This window comes from Phytophthora infestans, genomic scaffold, assembly GCF_000142945.1.
Source record: "Phytophthora infestans T30-4 supercont1.10 genomic scaffold, whole genome shotgun sequence".
Taxonomy (NCBI): domain Eukaryota; phylum Oomycota; class Peronosporomycetes; order Peronosporales; family Peronosporaceae; genus Phytophthora; species Phytophthora infestans.
The window spans coordinates 1,245,701-1,266,545 of NW_003303749.1; positions in this window are offsets into that span (position 1 = coordinate 1,245,701).

Below are 20,845 nucleotides of genomic sequence, written 5' to 3' on the forward strand. Positions count from 1 at the left end.
ACCAAGCAGCTAGTACTGATGTCTGATGCCTCTGATTATGGCTCGGGTTTAGCTGTATAGCAAGTGAGTCGATGGAAGCCGCAGATTCCGATCCGCCAACAGGACGATGAGTTGCTGGTCTGTATGGGAGGCAGTTTACTGGCTCAGCTCTTAACTGGATAGTTATCGAGAAGGAATCATTCCCGATCGTTCACGCGTGTGAACGATTGGAATATCTATTGCTTCGACCACAAGGGTTCAAACTATACTGCGATCATCGGGGAACATCGTCTACCTTTTCGCTCCCGGCAAAGAGTTAAAGAAGCATGTGTGCGGGAAGCTCTTACGCTGGTCCACTAAACTATTAGAGTACCGATACTCTATAGAGCACATTGAGGGGATTCACAACGTCTGGACGGACCTGATATCGAGGTGGGGCGGCAAACCCCTACCACGAGCGCGTATTCACTCGGCCAAGAGGTTTACATGAGCCAATCGCAAGCGTGGAAGCGGTTCAAAGGCGAGTCCAGCGCCTCCACCGCTACGCCCACTAGACCAGGACGGTTTCGTCTGGCCTACAGTCGAGGAGATTGGTAGCGTGCAATCACTGCACGACGCACCGAAGGGTGCAACACTGAGTGGTGATGAACTATGGCTTATGAATGACGTGATTTGGATACCAAGTGGAGCTCACGACTTGACTCAAAGACTTCTCGTCGTCGCGCACTGTGGTAGAAACGGACACCGCGGCATGCATGTGATGGAAAACCACATACGCCGGCTGTTTTACATTTCTGGCCTCACAAGAATTGTACGTGCCTTCTGCTCGAAATGCCTACTCTGCAGCGGGGCTGCCGTAGCTTTAGCGTCAGAGGAAGACGTTCGACTCAAAGAGTCACTAATATTAAGTTCCTTATCCAAAGGACACTTACAGCCCAAGACCAGGGCTCAAAGTTAATACCTCAACTTTATGCTTCAAAACCAGAAGTGTTTTATTTACTATTATTACGGCCAAGCCGCCTAGGGGTAAATGTATCTCTTTAACTACCTAGCATAGTTAAACCTAATCAAATGCATAACGTGTGGCTTTCAGCCAACGTACTGAGAGACCTTGTTAACTCTCCAACTTATGTACTGAGAGTTTGTTAACTCTCCGTTAACTTCCTACCCCCGTGTGTTCCACACCATGTAACTCCGTTACACTCCCCCCCCACTAAGATGAGAGCATCCTGTTCTCGAAACTTTCCTCAGCGAGGTCACGTCTTGTCAAGACGACGGAGGTCACTAGACCTCACCTCTGCGTTCTGCAGCTCCACGAGCTCACAAACGCGTTCGCATCCTTGATGCCTGGCACTTCCACTCCGGCCCACGGCCCAACGTCTCTAGCGCGTCGCGCCGCCCCTGCCTCGTCGGTCCCAGACCCCCAACTGCGCTCCGCAGCTGCTCCAAGAGCATCTTCGTCTCTTTCTGTGGCAGTATACCACCAAGAGTATCGCCGTCGACACGGTCAACGCTCCATGAGCCGTCAACAAGAAGAGAGCAAAGCTCAAAGCTCGTCAGAGCCGCGGGCGCCGCCCAGAGGGAACGATGTTCTGTTCTCGGAACTTGAAGAGGGCGAAGTCGACTACGACGAGCCCATGGGTAGTGAGGATCACTCCAACCCAACCTCTCCGAGGTCGCACACTGGTGCCGCGTCTTCTCCAGCTTCCTCTGTGAGATCTATCCGCTCGACGGCGCGATCTCCAACAAGAAGAGACCTGCGGACACCACAGCCGTTCTCTGAACGTTCGAATCCGATTCGCGCGCTGCGCGATGCGCCACCGCTATCGTCGCGGTATGACGAGGAAGATCGATACGATCACAACGTCATTACGAATGATCTGGACGAGGCCCAAGGCCGTCAGTTGTCCAATGAGCAGCGCTCGCAGTCGTTCCGACCTTTGGTCCGACCACTTGTTCTAACGTCACGCCGTGACTACGGCTTCCAGCCGCGGAACCCTGCCGAAGCGGCCCGCCTCGCGGCGCAGCAGCCGCTGAACACGTACACGTGTGGGCCTGCGGCCTCGACTACTGATGAGCAAGTGCAGCGGCACCGGCTCCGAGAGCGATATCTGACTCCACAAGTCACAACCCCTCAGGAGTATCAGGCGCGCCTGCAGATGCAGCTCAGCCGCCAACCGGTTCCCTCTATGCGAACCATTCCGGTTGTTCTCAACCCTGGGGAATCCCAGCGTGCTTATGAAGCACAATTCCGAAGCTGGGTGGAGGGAGCTCGACGGCTCCCCTCCTACAATGCTCTTCGGGCAAGTTTCGCTGAAACTGATATTCGTCTTGAGAGACGTTTGCGCTAAGACTTCGCTAAGGTCGACGAACACTGGGACCCCGTCCCCATCACCTCGAGGCGTCATTACCTCTTGCTCATGCTGCGAGCGCCGCTCATTCCTATGAGCCGGCTGCTACAGCCACTGGTCGGAGCTTGAGCTCAGCCACCGACCTGTCATCCCCGCGTTCTAGCGGCGGGAAGCGCTCGGCGCCTGACGACGCGGTCGTACGTCGTAGCGGCGGGGCAGTGAGTGTGCCCGATCAAAAGCGTCGACGACGTCAGGTCAGTCCTGCCGGAGGACAACCTCAAACTCCCAAGAGTTTTGTGAGTGAGGATAACCCCTCCATTTCACAAGGTACTGAGTACGACCCTGGCGCCTGCGCCTCGCCACCAGGTGTTCCACATGGAAGTAGAGATCGCCGTGCTCGTCGAGCAGAGCAGGAGGAGGCCGAGCCTCAGCTGGACTCTCGCGTCGCGAGTCGCAGCGACGTGTTCGCGCTGGAGCAGCGTGTGGGTTCTCTGAACCAGTATCTCCATGATACGACTGACTCTCTGAGTCGCCTTGCAGATGGTCTCGATGAGACGAACCACCGCGTGGACTGGTTTGAACAACCACAGTCGGTTCAGAACCGAGTCGCGGACCTTGAGCGTCAAGTCGCTCAGCTGCAAGGTCAGATCGACTTGCTGTTGCGTCTTGTGGGCCCGCCACCTGCTGTCGCTCAGCCTGCCGTGGTTCGGCCTCCCGCTGTTGCGCAGCCTGTCGTGGCTCAGCCACCGTTGGCGCCAACGCCTCCGCGCTCACCTGAGCAGGGTCCTGATACGGCTTGAGTAAGCCAACGTAGAAAACTGGATGCGTGCGCATCTTCTTCGGGAGGTTAAGCGTATACGCTAGGCCCTTCTTGGCCACGACCTTGAACGGTCCTATGAACCGTGTTTTCAATTTTGTCTTAAAGACTGCAGACACTGCATGAGTAGGTAGGTTTTTTGCATAAAATAAAACTTGGTCTCCGACCTCAAACCTTTCTTCATTGCGTCTGCCTTTGGTATCTGCATGTTCTTTTTGCATGTCTTCACTTTCGGCCATAGCGTCGCGTACTTGACGCATTACGCTTAGTCTCAAAAAGACAATGTCATTGACTTGTTTGCGACCCGCAACAGGGCTGACATCAGCTAGCCGCTCGGCTATCCCTCCCCCATCAAGCCCTGAGCCACTGCGTGGCGGCGTCAGTGGGACGCGAGGGTTAAGCAAGCCGTTCACATAGAACGGAGTGTAGCCTGTCGAGGCGTCCACTGCATTATTTAATGCGAACTCAACGAGTGGGAGCATCTGGCTCCAGCGTTTTGGCGCCTCAGCGCATACGCTTCGGAGGATATCCTCCACAACGCGATTAACGCGTTCGGTTTGACCATCGGTCTGCGGATGGTCCGCTGTGGACATGTCCAAACGAGTGCCAAGCACTCTGAAGAGGGACGTCCAGAACTTCGCGGTGAAGCGCGGGTCTCGATCCGAGACAATTGCCTCAGGCAAGCCATGTTGGCGAAAGACTCGGTCTAAAAACAGCAAAGCTGTACCTTCACCATCTATGGTGTCCGACACCGCCGCTAGATGAGCCATCTTGCTCAATCGGTCTACAAAGACCACAATACCCGTGTTTCCTGCCTTGTCCTTGGGAAGGCCAAACACAAAGTCCATACTCATGGACTGCCAACATCCCTTAAGGACAGGCAAACTCGCCAATGGCGCTGCCGTGCTCGGCGCGGACTTCGTCCGTTGACACGTCTCACACGTGTAGCAGCGCTACGCACATGTCGTCTTGTTCATACGCTCCGCGTATCAAGTCAGGTACTGACGACGTCACTGTCGTGACATGAGCTAACTCGTAGTCCGGCCTGCGCGAGAGCGCATCGGCCACTACATTAAGCCGTCCCGGCTTGTACTTCACCTCGAAGTTATACTCGGCAAAGAAGGAAAGCCATCTTGCCATTCTCTGAGAGAGATGAGGCGACTGTGTCGCAGTGCGTAACGACGCATGATCAGTAAAGATCACAAAAGGCTTAGAGCCTAGCAGGTGTACCCTGAATTTGACTAGAGCATACTTCATTGCAAGTAGCTCTTTGTCATGAACTGGATAGTTCTTCTCTGCAGCTTTGAGCTGGCGAGACTCAAACGCGATCACGCGCTCACGCCCTACGGCGTCTGCTTGTAGTAAAGCACAACCGATTGCAAAATCGGAGGCGTCACAGACGACGCTAAACGGACTATCCGGGTCCGGTAGCGCAAGGATCGGAGCCTGGAGGAGGCTCTCCTTCACAGCCTCAAAGGCTCCGTCGTGCTCGACGTTCCAGCACCATGGTGCGTCCTTCTTAAGGAGATCTGATAATGGCCGAGCCATCTCCGCGTAATTCGCGCTGTACTTGTGCAAGTAATTGGCTAAGCCTAGCCACTTGCGTAAGTCTTTTTGGTTCTTGGGAACCGGCCAGTCCACGATGGCCTTGACTTTGGCAGGATCTGCCCTTAAGCCTCGCTTCCCAATGAAGCACCCGAGGAAAGGTATTTCCTCCGCGCCAAAAACGTATTTGTCCAAGTTGGCATACAACTTATTAGTGCTCATGCACTCGAGCACCGCTCGCAAGTGGTCAATGTGGTTTTCCACGTCTGACTTTCCGTGCTCAGCACGACTATGGACGGATATATCGTCAAAGTACGTTTATGCGTACGCCCGGTGGGGCCTAAACAACTGCGTCACAAGACGATTGAACGTTGCTAATGCGTTCGACAGCCCCTGGGGCATCACCAGCCACTCCTAGAGCATACCGCTCGGAGTACTCACCGCTGTCAGCGGAATGTCGCTCGCTCTCATGAGCAATTAATAGTAGCCATCGACCAAGTCGAGCGCGCTGTACAACGTACAGCCTACCATGTTGTTCTGCAGAACATCCTTGCGAGGAATCGGCGTTTGCGCCGGGATAGTGGTCGCATTTAGCTTGTTAAAAGCATGAACAATGCGCCACTTGCCGTTCGGCTTTCTGACACAGAACGTGGGTGTCGAGTACGGAGCCTTACTCTCACGCACCATCCCTGCCTCGTGCTTCGCACGGAAGAATGCGTCAATGACGTCACACTGCTCTCTCGGCAAAGGCCATTGCCTTGTTACGCAGTATTTGGTTCCAGGAACCAGGTCAATCTCATGACACACGCCTCGATCCGGAGGCAGGCCCGTCGGTGGGTCTTTCGAGACAGCGTCTCCATACTCCTTCACCACCGGGTAGAAGGGATCCGAAGGATCTTTGAGGATCGCCGATCCACTTCTTGCGCTCAGCGCCGTCTTGGTGTCCTCTAGGACCGCGGCGTCCACGACGGATGAGGAGTTCAACTCCTCCTCAGGTCCCAGCAAGACCACCTCGGCTAGCTCGCCTGCCTTTAAGGCTTCGCCAAACTCGGCAATGGACATCTCGTCCAGCTCTAGCAGAGCATCTGTAGCGGGCAGAGTACCAAGGCTGCTATCGCCTTCTACCTCCCCCGTCACTCCGTTCACGAGTGTATACAGCTGTTCACAGCAATCACGTGGAGCATCACCGCTCGTCACGTTGGACACATCGTCCGACGTCGAAGACGTCACAGACGCCCTGCGTCTTCTTCTCCTCTCCCTCCGCGACCGAGCCCGCCCGGAAGAGGGCGGTGTGGCGACATCTCCGTCACCACCGCCGGGTGCAGCAGCACCATCACTCCTCGAAGCGGATACAGTGTCTCGCAAGACACTCGGCTGAAAGCCAAGAGGTCCTTGACCTTCACACAGTGAACTAGGTGTCACTTCACCTGCATCTTCTGGGCCACGCCCATGATGCCTCGACTCGCAGTCGACCGCGGCCCTCGGGTCACGCAGCGGTAGGTCATCGACCAGATTTGTACCACTCAGTGGATTACGCGCCACTCCGCGCTCTTCCTCACCAGTACCCAGCAGTTGGTCATTGACCTGACCTGCACCGCTCAGCGGATAACGTGCCGCACCACGTACGCCCTCAGGGCAAACAGCAACCTCGTTGCTAACAATTTCGGACATACCTATGTCCAGTACTACGGCCGCCTCGGCCCCGTGCTCGCGCCAAAAGCGCTTCTGCTTCCTAGCAGAAATGAGTTCATGACTCACCAAAGCTCCACTAGGAGAAGGGTGCGACGCACCCAGCGTTTTCGACTTCCAGTCGATCCATGGCTCATGACGTTCCAGCCATGCCATGCCAAGGATGAGGTCATACCTTGCATCCAGGTCTAGACCAAACAGCGTTCCACGCTATCGAAGTTCTCAAACTTCACTCCAAGGTCGACAGAGACCTTCGACACAGTTACCAGTGTCCCCGTCGCGAGACGGACAGAGATCGTATCTCTCGTTGGCACTTCCAGTGCCTCAGCATACAGCTGACTCCCTTCTAGGGTGGAGCGACGGGTGTAGTTGCCCGAGGCTCCCCAGTCAATCAAGACTCTCCATGGCTTTGCAAAGCCCTTTACGTTCGCTTGAACGACCGGCAAGCCCGGCTTGCACACACTCTTTTCGTGAGAGAGCTCAGCTCTCTTCGGGGCTGAGCCCCGTTGCCCTCTACCTCCTCGAGGCACAACAGAACTCAGTTCTTCCCCAGTAGGCCGCCCCGCGCCTTCTGGGAATCGCCGTTTCCCGGCGATGACTCGGAGGGTTGGCTCGCCGGAGCCACGCCCTTCTTGCGCAGAGGGCAATATGCCCTCAAGTGCTTAGTGCTATTGCACACAAAGCATCGGCGGATGCCGGCACGCTGCTCCGCAGCAAGAAGCTCCGCTTCTTCATCTTCAGCATAGCTGAGGTCCATCGGCTCTGGACCGCTCGAAGAGCTTGCGCTACTAGCGCTCCAACCAGGTCGAGCCGACCTGAAGTTGTGCTCGGCATTTAATGCCACATTCACCGCCTCTTCGAAAGAGTTAAGGTATACACGGAACACTTCCGTTCGAGCTGCGCTTACACGAAATCCCTCCATGAACACGGTCACGCTGACCAGTTCCGGAAGAGGGTCCGCCGCCATTCCGGCGATAAGAGTTTCCAACTCCTGGACATAGTCCAATAACTCCTTCTTACCCTGGCGGGTAGCAAGGAACTTCGACCGGATACGGTACGCCTGATTAGGCGGCCCGAACACGCGCGAAAGCTGTTGCTTCAGCTGATCCCAAGTAGGAAATGCAGCGTCAACAGACGTGCCGCACGTTAGTGCCCATTCGCGAGCGCGACCTCCAAGCCTGGAGATAGCCAGCGCCACGCGCTGATGCTCAGACTGGAGCAGGGCCGATCCCATGGCCATCTCGACCTCACGAGTCCAGAGAAGGAGATTCTCTCCATCCTTCCCTTCGAAGCATTTTACGCTCACCATGAGCGGTTTCAGACTCATAGACTCTTCACGCGTCATCGACGCCGCCGCCGTTGCGGCGCTCATCTTCTCTTGGACATGCTCCAAGAGCGCGTTCTCGTAGCGGGAGAACGATTCCAGCCTGGCTGTGACCGCCTCTGGACCTTGCGATGCAAGATGAGCCACGCCCTCCGGGCCAAGCAAGGACATAAGCTTAGTAAGCGCGTCCTGCTGCGCCGGGGGCAAATTCGCGAACACGGGATGTTCCATCCTCGCAGAGGATATAGTCAACCGACTCAGGAGCGGGATTGACTACAAGTGCTACCAAGTGCAGCGGGGCTGCCGTAGCTTTAGCGTCAGAGGAAGACGTTTGACTCAAAGAGGCACTAATATTAAGTTCCTTATCCAAAGGACACTTACAGCCCAAGACCAGGGCTCAAAGTTAATACCTTAACTTTATGCTTCAAAACCAGAAGTGTTTTATTTACTATTATTGCGGCCAAGCCGCCTAGGGGTAAATGTATCTCTTTAACTATCTAGCATAGTTAAACCTAATCAAATGCATAACGTGTGGCTTTCAGCCAACGTACTGAGAGACCTTGTTAGCTCTCCAACTTATGTACTGAGAGTTTGTTAACTCTCCGGTACTTCGTACCCCCGTGTGTTCCACACCATGTAGCCCCGTTACATACTCTGCCCACATGTGAAGGGAGAGGTAGTGATCCCCCGACCTTTTAGTGAAACTCACTACACCTACGAACGGAACGAGACGCTACACTGGGATTTTTTGACTCTGGGTGATTCTTTCGGCACCTCCCGCTACACGCTCGTGTTGAAAGATGAGGCAACGCACTTTACGTAACGGGTGGCTTGTGATAGCCCTACTTCTGAAGTTGCAGCGAGTATCATCCTGGATTGGTACAGTCGCTTTGGAGCACCTAAGGTGTGGGTTAGCGACTCTGGATCGCACTTTAAAAAGAAGGTGGTATCAGAACTTGGCCGAAGGCTGAAAAGTCGTCAAGAGTTCGTGCTAGCATACTCACCTTGGAAGAACGGCTCAGTAGAGCGCGTGAACCGGGACATCATGCAAGTACTGAGGACACTGGCACTGGAGTACAAAGTCAGCTTGCACGATTGACCTTACTTACTTCCGCTGGTGCAGTCCAGCCTAAATCACTCCCGGTACCGTCGCTGGCTAACCGGGCTCCAGTTGAGCTATTTACGGGACTACCATTCCCCAGTGTACTAGACACGGTATTTTTTCCGGAAGTGAAGGGTGTAACTACGCTGGACAAGCCAAAGCCAAGTACAATAGAGCGACTCAACAAACTTCGAAAAAACCATTCGCAACATGCACAAGCCCGTCAAGGACGAGCGACAACGCCAGAACAAACTGTACCGACTACGACCACACCACGAGCAACCTATTACCTTCTCTGTCGGTGATTACGTCCTACGTTCTCGTGTCGATGAGAAGCTACATGCAAACAAGCTACGTGTGATGTGGGTCGGTCCGTACCGTGTGGTTGGCAGTGTTGACTACTATTTCACTGTGGAACATTTGGTCAATGGAAAAAGAATGGACGTACATTCATCTCGCCTAAAACTGTATGCTGACGACTCGCTCAATGTGACTGAGGAGCTTCTCGATCATATTGCCTCTCAAAAGACACTGCTGGCTGTAGAGGCGATCGTAGATCATCGACTGAACGCAGACATGCAGGCCTATGAGGTAAAGGTAAAGTGGCTTGACCTCGAGCCTATCGAGAACTCCTGGGAGCCTTTGAAGACCATGAATGAAGATGTGCCACAGCTTTTGCTACAGTACGCCACTGATACTGGTGATGGCACCTTCCTACGCGCTGCAACAACAGCTACCGATCGCTAGTCGCACCAACGTCTACCTCTGTCTAGGGCCGAAGTTATGGACACTTCCTGTTAAATGTGATTATCGACTTGAAAGGGAAATACACCTATGAGCGGGTTTCGATTAGATTGGGGACAGATACTTACAGAACCAATGGAGACGACGCCAAGGAACATGTTGGCAAAGTTTGGTGTCACAGGGCGAAGGATTGCCAATACCATCTGGATTCAAGCATTTCAGCTTCTGTGATTGGAGGATTTTCCTTTGGAACGACATTCATTGGATGAAATTGGATCGTTGCAAATCTTCGGAAACTGAACCTGTAACACTGCAACGTGTTGAAATTGATGCACCGGCTATAGCGACACATGCGACGAGGCATGTTCGACTAGACAACTATTGCAATCATAAGGACAAGTATTCGCGACGTGCTGATGGCGGCTATAGGAAGCTTGGGGGGCAGTGTGATGATTGCATGTAGAGCCACATCTTCTAATAGCTCCTAAAACCCGCAGCCAACACACATGGAGTGTGCTCCGACGGAGTATAGTGAAGCACATCATGAACTACATCACGATGCAGGTATGAACAGCGTTCAGCTGGATCATAAGAAGACACATGCGGATATTAAAGGACTCAGCTGCTGATGGACTTGCACTTGAGTGCAACCAGATCAGGCTCTGAGGGCGGCTATCCATGGACTGCCAAGGTGGCAGGAGAGAGCGCCCGCAAGTTAAATTAGATAGCTCACTTTTGCTTTTGCAATCTGATCAACAATACAAGTTGGTCTTCGCGGGAGTTCCAGCTCCCCAACTGTTGTTGACACGCCACAGAAGATGATTTTTTTATCTGAGTGGATATGCCCCAAAGTCATTACCGGAAACAATCCTCACTTACATAAAGAGCATGCTCAATTTTGCTGGCTTGGAGAAATGCAAAATAGGCGTCTAAAGGGTAGGCGCTTCGTCAATCTTTGCCAAGCCAAATGTTCGCCTGTTCAGCCACATTCGATGTTGCTTCCCCGTTGCTTTGTAAGTTGCTGAGTTGTATTTGTTTGTGTATTAATATTTTATCCAGCTTGTTCGCGACCGCCTTATTCGTCGATTTCAGTTCCGCGTGAAATAATATATAAAAAAATTGTTGTCACAACCATCTCTGTGAGGTAGTGGTATGTATGGGAAATGCTTTCTGTATTATGGTAAGGTAAATGGTCAAATCAGTAGCCATGACAAGGTACTGTCATAAAATGGCGAAAATTCCTAACGAAACGTCCAATTGACAGGAGGCTAAAACCAATAGAAAAATGAATTACTCGTTGATGTTTGTAATTTTTTGTGAGTTATGCTCTATAGATGGGCGTACAAGCTCGTCGGTCCATTGAGACGCTCCGATTTTGGTGCTTGCCAATTTAGTAGTCTTCCTATATTTGGTTTGAGTATTGATAGCTTCATAGCTGAGACCCGCTGTCACTTCTAGAGGGATAGGTGGTAAATTCTTCCCATCATTATATTGACACAAAATCATTTTTTTAGACGAGTTTAATATTTTCTGCAAGTCAGACCTTCACTTCTGCTCCACAGCTTTTTGCTTCTTCTTCGAAGCTCTTCCACCTTGCTTGGGTTTCGCGCGCTTGTTTGCTGATTCCTCCCCCCAATAGCTCGCGCGTGAGTATCCGTTCCACCGGTTTTTCTCCGGTGTCACTTTTTGCCTTTCGCAGGTCTCACTGGTAAAACTAAAAAATGTTGCTTCACTATCTGGGAAATTCCAACCCAGGCGGCATCCCGATAGGTTACAGGCAGCCCATTTTGATCAACGTTAGCTAGCTTAGCATGCATATTGACCCGGGAGAGAGAAAATATCCCGCAACTACGAAATCCAGTTGCGGAAATAATATATTAAGTCGAGGGCCATTCCACGCGAGAGCGGCTAACTGCAATACAGCTGCCTTGTCGATGGTTGACTCGCCGAGGCTTGGTAACAATCCATCGACAAGGGTCTTAAGGCTCGTTTTAAACGGCAAAAACACCGCGACATCCAATGGCTGGAGTAGATGGGTTCCATTAGGAGGTAGACACACCAATTTAACATCGATACTGTCAGCAACATCGACGATCTCCATAGAAATGTGGGACGAGCAGCCATCCATAACCAGTAGAAGAGGCTTTTGAATAGGCGTTGGTACCGCATTGGAAAAGAAGTGTAGCTATTGAGCAAAAACCTTGCTCGTCAAGAACGCCTTCTCTGTCGTCGTAACCACAGCATCCAGAAGCGGACAGGACTCGAACAGCTCGTCGTTATACTCTCGCCGGGGAAGATAAACAGTGGGGGGATTACAAACCCACATGCACTACCGCATGCAACAAAACTGAGATGGAAGCTTGTTTTGGCATCCTTGTGCCACACGTTAGTCGAGCCCTTAGCGGCAAGAACCAGCTTGCGCTCCCGTGTAGTCTGGATCGCAGTCTCATCAACATTAAAGACTCGAGGAGCGCCCATATTGTGTTCAATAACCACTTTTGCCAGCGATGAAAACAGTATAGACAAGTCACTTTCAGCAACTTCGTTGCGTGCTTTCGACACAGACTGTGACGATCTTAGCGAAAGCGACGGGTAGCGCTCCAGGAAGGGACGTAACCACCCATCCCCAACGGGCAATCCACACAATAGCTGAGCTATCTGTTGAGCCTTGTCAAGTACGTCGTGGTGACTAACAGGTTGGCCGCACCTTTGGCGAGCTAGGATTCAGTCCCGGATACTAATCTCAGCATCTTTAGACAGCACTGGTGGTCGCCCTCTGGGCTGAGGCCGAATTGGACTACCCTTGCGCTCCGCAGCGACGTACTTCTTAAGCATACTAAACGGTATCTTGGTCTTTTTACTCGTTACTTTCATTTCAGCTCCAGCGAGGACTTCTTGCACAGCTGCATCTCGTTCTGCTTCGGTGTAGTTGGCTCGAGACGCCCCCATTTGCATGTGGTAGGAGCTGAACTGGTAAATTAACTCTTTAAGCTTACAGTATTCCGCTAATGTTGAAGTGAATAATATTCAAATTATGCACATTATATTAAATAGGCGAAGAAAAGTATTTGATTAAATATAATAAAAAAAAAGTTCTGATTGTAATTTAGTCCACTCACATAAGAAAATTCCTCAATTTGGAGCTACAGTGAGTAACCAGTACCTGTCCTTCGAAGTGCCAGTAACCGGTTTAACACTTCTACTTCATGCACTATTTGCTGTGACCTATTGTCCTTCACCTTAACATGTAAGTTTCAAATGGCTTTACACGGTGCTGCAATTTAATCTATTTAAAGTCTTTCAGGGCCCGGTAAATGAATACAGTTCTTCGAAGTAGGTAATACAGTAGGAATGCACATGCACTCTTGGATAGTTCAGCGTTTGCATTGCAGTATCCAACAACGTGGCGTGCACGCGAGAGAACGATGCAATATCGGCGTTAATACAACTGGAGGGGTTTTATATCCCAGGAGGCTTATCGAGAAGTTGCAAGGCGCATTGGAGGCAATGCAAATGCGTATCTTGGACAGAGCTGTTTGACTCCTTTTGCAATACACTAGCCGAGCGCCGCCGCTACGCGGCGGTAATTTAGGTTTTACTTTAGATTTTTGCCTTCCCGCCTTCGCTTCGCTTCGGCGGGATAATTAGTCCAAATCCTCTGAGTCCCCCGTGTGCCTAAATCGACTTCTTAAATTTCATAAATCTGCGTTTCATTTGCTACAAAATGCTGAGTTCCCAGTATATTTCTACCGGTACAAAAGACTGAGCCCCTAGCACATACTTACCATGCTCATAAACGCTTACGCTAGTGATCTTGGCAAAGTCTCTTTATTGTTGTTGGCTATCACTGTACCTTAATCTTCCACCCAGAAGCACGTGCACTTCAGTCTAAAAACGCTAAATAATATATTTAGTTCAGCGTCGTGCACGGGCCGTTTCTGAAACCTAAATTGCATCAATACAAAGAATATCTGTCCAGCTTGCATCAAATACCCGCTTGTACTGCCTGGTTAAGCTTGTAATAAACTGACTATTAACCACTTCGCATACGAAACTCGCTACTTTGAAAGAAAATTAAAAGTGTTACAATTTGAATATTTATTAAAAATATTCAAGCTGTAGCATTTTTTTATGCATTGAAGTGTGTTCATTTTGTGCTGATTCAGAATCAGTCATTAGACACTCGAATCTGTGCCTGTTATGGTTATAGCCTTTGGATATAACGATGCGTCGCAAGACGCCTTGCTGTTGTTGTTGTTGACGGCGGTATTTCTATTTGATACTTAAACGATGATTCCAGGATGGTTAAACGTAGATTAGGCTTTAAGTTGATAAACGGTTCTTTACGGGCCTACTTATAGTAACCATAATTGATACCTCTCATGTTGTGCTGTTATCTTACCGCTGCATGTAAAACCTTATTCTACGCCCTTGTCGGCAACGCGTCTACCTATTAAGAAGTATCAGAATGTGGTTGTCTAAAAACCCGCTTAGAAAACAATGGTCAAGTTCAATTCGCTTACAGTAGTAATTGTCATCAGCACATATAACTTCTTTTGTTCACACGTCAATCTAAAACTATCTATCTTTGTGAATCAAGTGACAACGTTTATAAGCACAGCTTTGTTCTTACGACCAGACCGGCTACTGCTGTACATGTAACATATACGATTTAGCAATACCAGAAACCCACTCAGATAACTTATTAATGCTAATATTTTTACAATAAAAAAATTGAAATTATCATTAGTCAGTGTAACACGCAGATCCTACTGAGTACAGAGAATCGCTCCGCTTCTAACCTTGTAGCGTGTCTGTCCGTCCGTCCGTCCGTCCGTCTGTCAATCAGTCCGTCCGGTTCCTTTCTTGCTGTATTTTCCTGCCTTTTCGCATGGCTACACTTGGCCTGTCTAATACAGTTTCCTCCCATCTTACCGACCGCGCCTACCTTTCTGACTCGACCTAACTATGCCAAAATTACAAATATATCCAAAAGCGTGACACAATTAACTCGCGCCCTGATTGGTCAATACCTGCCGACCTGCGACACTGACTGAATCTGTCGCACGATCAGACCGCCTCTCGCCCTCGCGATTGGACGTAAGGTAAACATTTCTGCCGAGCACGAAACGCATCGATTGGTTGCAAACAACCAGGCGAGCTGCGCAGATACTTGATTATTGCGCAAAACCTGTAGTATGTACTGAAATCGGGCACAGTAACCACTTTATTTTCTAAGCGCTCTGCGCACTTTTCAAATAGAGAAATTTATTATTATTAATGTAGACTTCACAGACCAGTATTTTGTAAGAGCTCTGGGATGCTATTTTCCACACACTTTTCAAAGTAAAGACGATATTAATAGTATTCTTAGAATAAGCTTCACAGGCCGCATTTGTAAGAGCTCGGCGATGCTATTTTCCACACACTTTCTAAAGTAGAGACGATAGTATTTTTTAATATTAAAGCAGGCTTCACGACCAGCGCTTTTTGTAGGGACTTTGCGAATATATATCTTTTTTACTTCACTGACACTCACCACTGCCACCGTGCAATGAAGGCGCGCGGCTGCACGGTCAATTGCGCTATCTGCTCCCGTGCACTGCACCCGACGAAATGCATGCGCGCACGATAGATAATTGTTTTAGTCAATTTATATTGCATGTAAAGTATATATTTGTTTATAAATCTGATAATATTAATATGAAAGCAAAGTCAAATAGTAATAGTATAAAACATTTTAGTATTTTGCCTAATGAATAAATTCCACCCTTACAGTACCGTGCTATTGGCAAATATTTGGACGCAAGTAATTGGTTAGAGCAATATATTTTGCTAACTTACTCACAGTTGTGGGCCCTACGTGCAAGCAATGCGAGGCGAAGATTGACCCGCTTCTGCTGAGCCCGCAGCGGTCTACGACGGATCCCCGAGCGCGCTGCGTCTGCTGCGGGAAGCTGCAGTACGGCTACGCATTCCGTACAATCAGCGGGCGGGACATCGTGCGGCGCTGTATTGCCTGCGAGAACGGCCCAAAAGCGGTTGAGTTTTGGGAGGAAAAGCCCCCACCACCTGATTCGGCCGAAGTGCGCCGCCAGGAAAGCCTGGCGAACATCAAGAAGGCGATGGGTCCTGACTGGTACCCCAAGAAGGAGAAGAAGCGCAGTCGCCTTCGCAAGCTGACCGCCCGAAACGTCAAGTACATCGAGCAAAAGAAGCAGCAGAAGAGCAAGTAATTTGGATAATATATCCTTATTGCCCCCGTTACCCCGCTTATCTTTGTATTTTGTATACTGGCGGGCGGCGCGAGGCTTGGGGCCGCACATATGGTAAACTAACTGTGGTGCTGCCAAGCATCTACGGAGTGTAGCGCGTTTCGTATAATAATTAGCGCATGGTGTCTACTGTGTACCCTTGCGAGCTGGCCGTTCCTATCTGCATACGCGTTACCGTAGATGGAAAGTACACTTGCTCACTTGGCACACGCAAACCCATGCTATATGTACCACCAACCCTCACAGTTTATATTTCACTAATGTGCGCTCACGAATGTAAGCTTCAGTATCGAGTGAGCACTATGCGCGATGAATAAGCTGCTGTCTACATGGACACAACCACGTATGCGGTAGTGATGACCATACAAGCGGCCATCGCAAGGAGATGTGTCTGTACGCAGTACTTTACTTTAGCGCCCTGTCCATAATGGCCGAGATAAGAGCTCGGTTGAGTCACGGATGGCTATAATGTGTACCCGCCGCGCGCGTATATATTGCTTTGAATACTGCTAACAGACGCCTGATCAGATTGCCTGTATCACCGCGGGTATGACCTGTGCCCGAATAGTGACGTGCTGGATCATATAGACGGATACATCATAATCGTAGGTACAGTAGGCTAGCACGACGATACAAAAGTACCGAGATCGCAGCAGTAACCCAGTGCATGGGTGTTGGCTATCACGACAACACCCATTGGCGGCATTGCGGGATATGCACGGACACATCAAACAGCACGCCGAGCTGATAAGTAGGCAGCGAAAGTACTCCATCTAATGTACATGAACTATTATTCAATTCAAGTCTAACCATCACTACGATCTGATACTCTGCCTACAGCCATATATCTTCGTATGTTGCAGCCGGTCAAAAGAATGTGCACGCAGTGGTGCCTCTTCGTCCGATGTGGACGAGGCCTTTTGTCGTACATATCGGACCCAGTATAATGTCAGTCGGAAAGGATTTACGCCACTCTGTCAGTCAGAAGCTATACAAATAAGTCAGAAAGTACGTCAGCTATGCAAGTAAGATCAATGCATGCGGAAGATAGTGGAAATACCCTTCAGTTACATCACAAACAGCTCAGCAGAATAAATTTAAAGCATAATATTGATGTTTGTGGCGACCATCGGCAAATACTACCTATCCTAAAAGATACTTCGCGCGCGGAGCTGATTAACATTGCTCTATTCGACCGTCGCAATCGATGATATGTGTCGACTGCCTCACGGCGATGACGTGCAGATGGGTAATATGTGTGAGTAGGCGTATTTACTCTAGCTACACTGGGATTCCTCACCGATCAACGTATATTTCGTAGCATCATTGATACTGACCCGTCTTCCGTACAGCATATATTAGCTTTGCAACCACGCGCGCCTCCGATTCGTGTCATTTTGGGGGCTATGCGCTCAAATGCGATTATAGACAAAAAAAACCTTCACGGGTAAGAGGGTGCTCATCTTGCAGATCACGTTAAACCCTGGTCATATCTATCATAACATGTGAGCACTAAATATACTGTGTGCGGTGTTGTTTTGGAGCGTAATACAAGTAGAACACAGTATACATGTACTATATGTTGCTTTGCTGCACGTAGAAACGCGAAGCACACCGCAGCGCAGCGAAGGTGGTCAGCCCGCACTACACCAACCAACCATGCCCTAGCGTCCGCGGAGCGGGCGCCCAGAGCGCTAGTCGCTCCGCTTCTAACCTTGTAGCGTGTCTGTCCGTCCGTCCGTCCGTCCGTCTGTCAATCAGTCCGTCCGGTTCCTTTCTTGCTGCCTTTTCCTGCCTTTTCGCATGGCTACACTTGGCCTGTCTAATACAGTTTCCTCCCATCCTACCGACCGCGCCTACCTTTCTGACTCGACCTAACTATGCCAAAACTACAAATATATCCAAATGCGTGACGCGATTAACTCGCGCCTTGATTGGTCAATACCTGCCGACCTGCGACACTGACTGGATCTGTCGCACGATCAGACCGTCTATCGCCCTCGCGATTGGACGTAAGGTAAACATTTCTGCCGAGCACGAAACGCATCGATTGGATGCAAACGGCCAGGCGAGCTGCGCAGATACTGCAAATCGGGCACACTAACCACTTTATTTTCTAAGAGCTCTGCACACTTCTCAAATAGAGATATGTAATATTATTTATGTAGACTTCACAGACCAGTATTTTGTAAGAGCTCTGGGATGTTATTTTCCACACACTTTTCGAAGTAAAGACGATATTGATAATATTAGTATTATCAAAATAAGCTTCACAGGCCGCAATTGTAAGAGCTCGGCGATGCTATTTTCCACAGACTTTCTAAAGTAGAGACGATAGTATTTTTTAATATTAGAGTAGGCTTCACGACCAGCGCTTTTTGTAGGGACCTTGCGAATATATATATATATATATATCTTACGTCACCTGGCACTCACCACTACCACCGTGCAATGAAGGCGCGCGGCTGCACGGTCATTGCGCTATCTGCTACCGTGCACCCCACCCGACGAATGCATGCACGCACGATAGATAGTTGTTTTAGTCAATTGATATTGCATGTAAAGTATGTATTTGTTTGGAAATCTGATAATATTTTTATTAAGGCAAAGCCAAATAATAATATTTTAAAACATTATAGTACTTTGCCTAATAATAAATACCAGCCTTACAGTACCGTGCTATTGGCTAATATTTGGACGCAAGTAATTGGTTAAAACAATATAATTTGCTAACATACTCACAGTTTGCAAAATGGTGGGCCCTACGTGCAAGCAATGGGAGGCGAAGATTGACCCGCTTCTGCAGAACCCACAGCGGTCTACGACGGATGCCCGGGCGCGCTGCGTCTGCTGCGGGAAGCTGCAGTACGGTTACGCGTTCAGTACAATCAGCGGGCGGGACATCGTGCGGCGCTGTATTGCCTGCGAGAACGGCCCAAAAGCGGTTGAGTTCAGGGAGGAAAAGCCCCCACCACCTGATTCGGCCGAAGTGCGCCGCAAGGAAAGCCTGCCAAACGTGGAGAAGGCGATGGGTCCTGACTGGTACCCCAAGAATAAAAAGAGGCGCAGCCGCCCTCGCAAGCTGACCGCCCGAAACGCCAAGTACATCGAGCAAAAGAAGCAGCAGAAGAGCAAGTAATGGTAAATATACCCTTTATGCCCCCATTTTGTTACCTATTTCTGTTTTGGTATACTGGCTCACGGTGCGAGGCTTGGGGCCGCACATACGGTAAGCTGACTATGGTGTTGACGCACCTACAGAGCGTAGCGCGCTTCATACATAATTAGAGCATGGAATCAACTGTGCACCGCTGCAAATTGGTGGTTCCTATCCGCATACGCATCACCGTAGATGGCGCGTACACTCGCTCACGTGGGCACACGCAAAACCATGCTATCTGTACCATCAGCTCTTATAGCGTATATTGCACTAATTGGCGCTCACACATTTAAACCACAGTATTGAGTGGGAACTACGTGCGACGAATAAGCTGCTGTTTACATAGATACTACCACTGCGTGACAGTGCAGACCGTATAGATGGACGTGGCAAGGCGATGTGTCTGAATGCAATATTGTACTTTAGTGTCCTGTTCATAATGGCCGAGATGAGAGCTCGGTTGAGTCGCGGATGACTATAAGGTGTACCCGCCTCGCGCGTATTTATCGCGTTGGCTACTGCTAACAGATGCGCGTTCAGCATACCTGTATCGCTGCGGAATGGCCTGTGCCCAGTTAGTGACGCGCTTGATTATACAGACGGATACACCAATAGCGTAAGCACAGAAAGCTAGCACGACGACGCAAAAGTCCCGATAAAGAAACAGTGACCCCATACATAGGTTGGGCTATCACGAGCGCGTGGCAAATACACTCATTAACGACCTTGCGATATATGCACGGACACATCAAATAGCACGCCGAGCTGATAAGTAGGCAGCGAAAGTACTCCATCTAATGTACATGAACTATTATTCAATTCAAGTCTAACCATCACTGCGATCTGATACTCTGCCTACAGCCATATTTCTTCGTATGTTTGTCGTACATATCGGACCCAGTATAATGTCAGTTGGAAAGGATTTACGCCACTCTGTCAGTCAGTAGCTATGCAAATAAGTCAGAAAGTACGTCAGCTATGCAAGTAAGATCAATGCATGCGGAAGATAGTGGAAATACCCTTCAGTAACATCACAAACAGCTCAGCAGAATAATTTCAAAGCATAATATTGAGATTTGTGGCGACCATCGGCAAATACTACCTATCCTAAAAGATACTTCGCGCGAGGAGCTGATTAACATTTCTCTATTCGACCGTCGCAATCGATGATATGGGTCGACTGCCTCACGGCGATGACGTGCAGATGGGTAATATGTGTGAGAAGGCGTATTTACTCCAGCTAAACTGGGATTCCTCACCAGTCTATGCCAATTTGAATCATCACTGATACTAACATGTCTTCTGAACAGCATTTGTGAGCTTTGCAGCCACGCACGCCTCCGATTCGTGTCATTTTAGGAGCTATGCGCTCAAATGCGATTATAGACAAACCCTCCCCGGGTAAGATGGTGCTCATCTTGCAGATCACGTTAACCCTGGTCATATCTATCATAACATGTGAGCACTAAATATACTGTGTGCGGTGTTGTTTTGGAGCGTAATACAAGTAGAACACAGTATACATGTACTATATGTTGCTTTGCTGCACGTAGAAACGCGAAGCACACCGCAGCGCAGCGAAGGTGGTCAGCCCGCACTACACCAACCAACCATGCCCTAGCGTCCGCGGAGCGGGCGCCAAGAGCGCTAGCCGCTCCGCTCTCTAAACTTTGTAGCGGTGTCTGTCGCGTCCGCCGGTCGGTCCGTCTGACAATCAAGTCGGGCCGGCTTCCTTTCTGGCTGGCTTTTTCGCTGCTTATCCGCATGGCTACACGTGCGCGTGTCAAAAAACGCTTTCCTCCCATCCTAACCGACGGCGCTTACTTTTCTGACTCGACCTATCTATGCAAAAACTACAA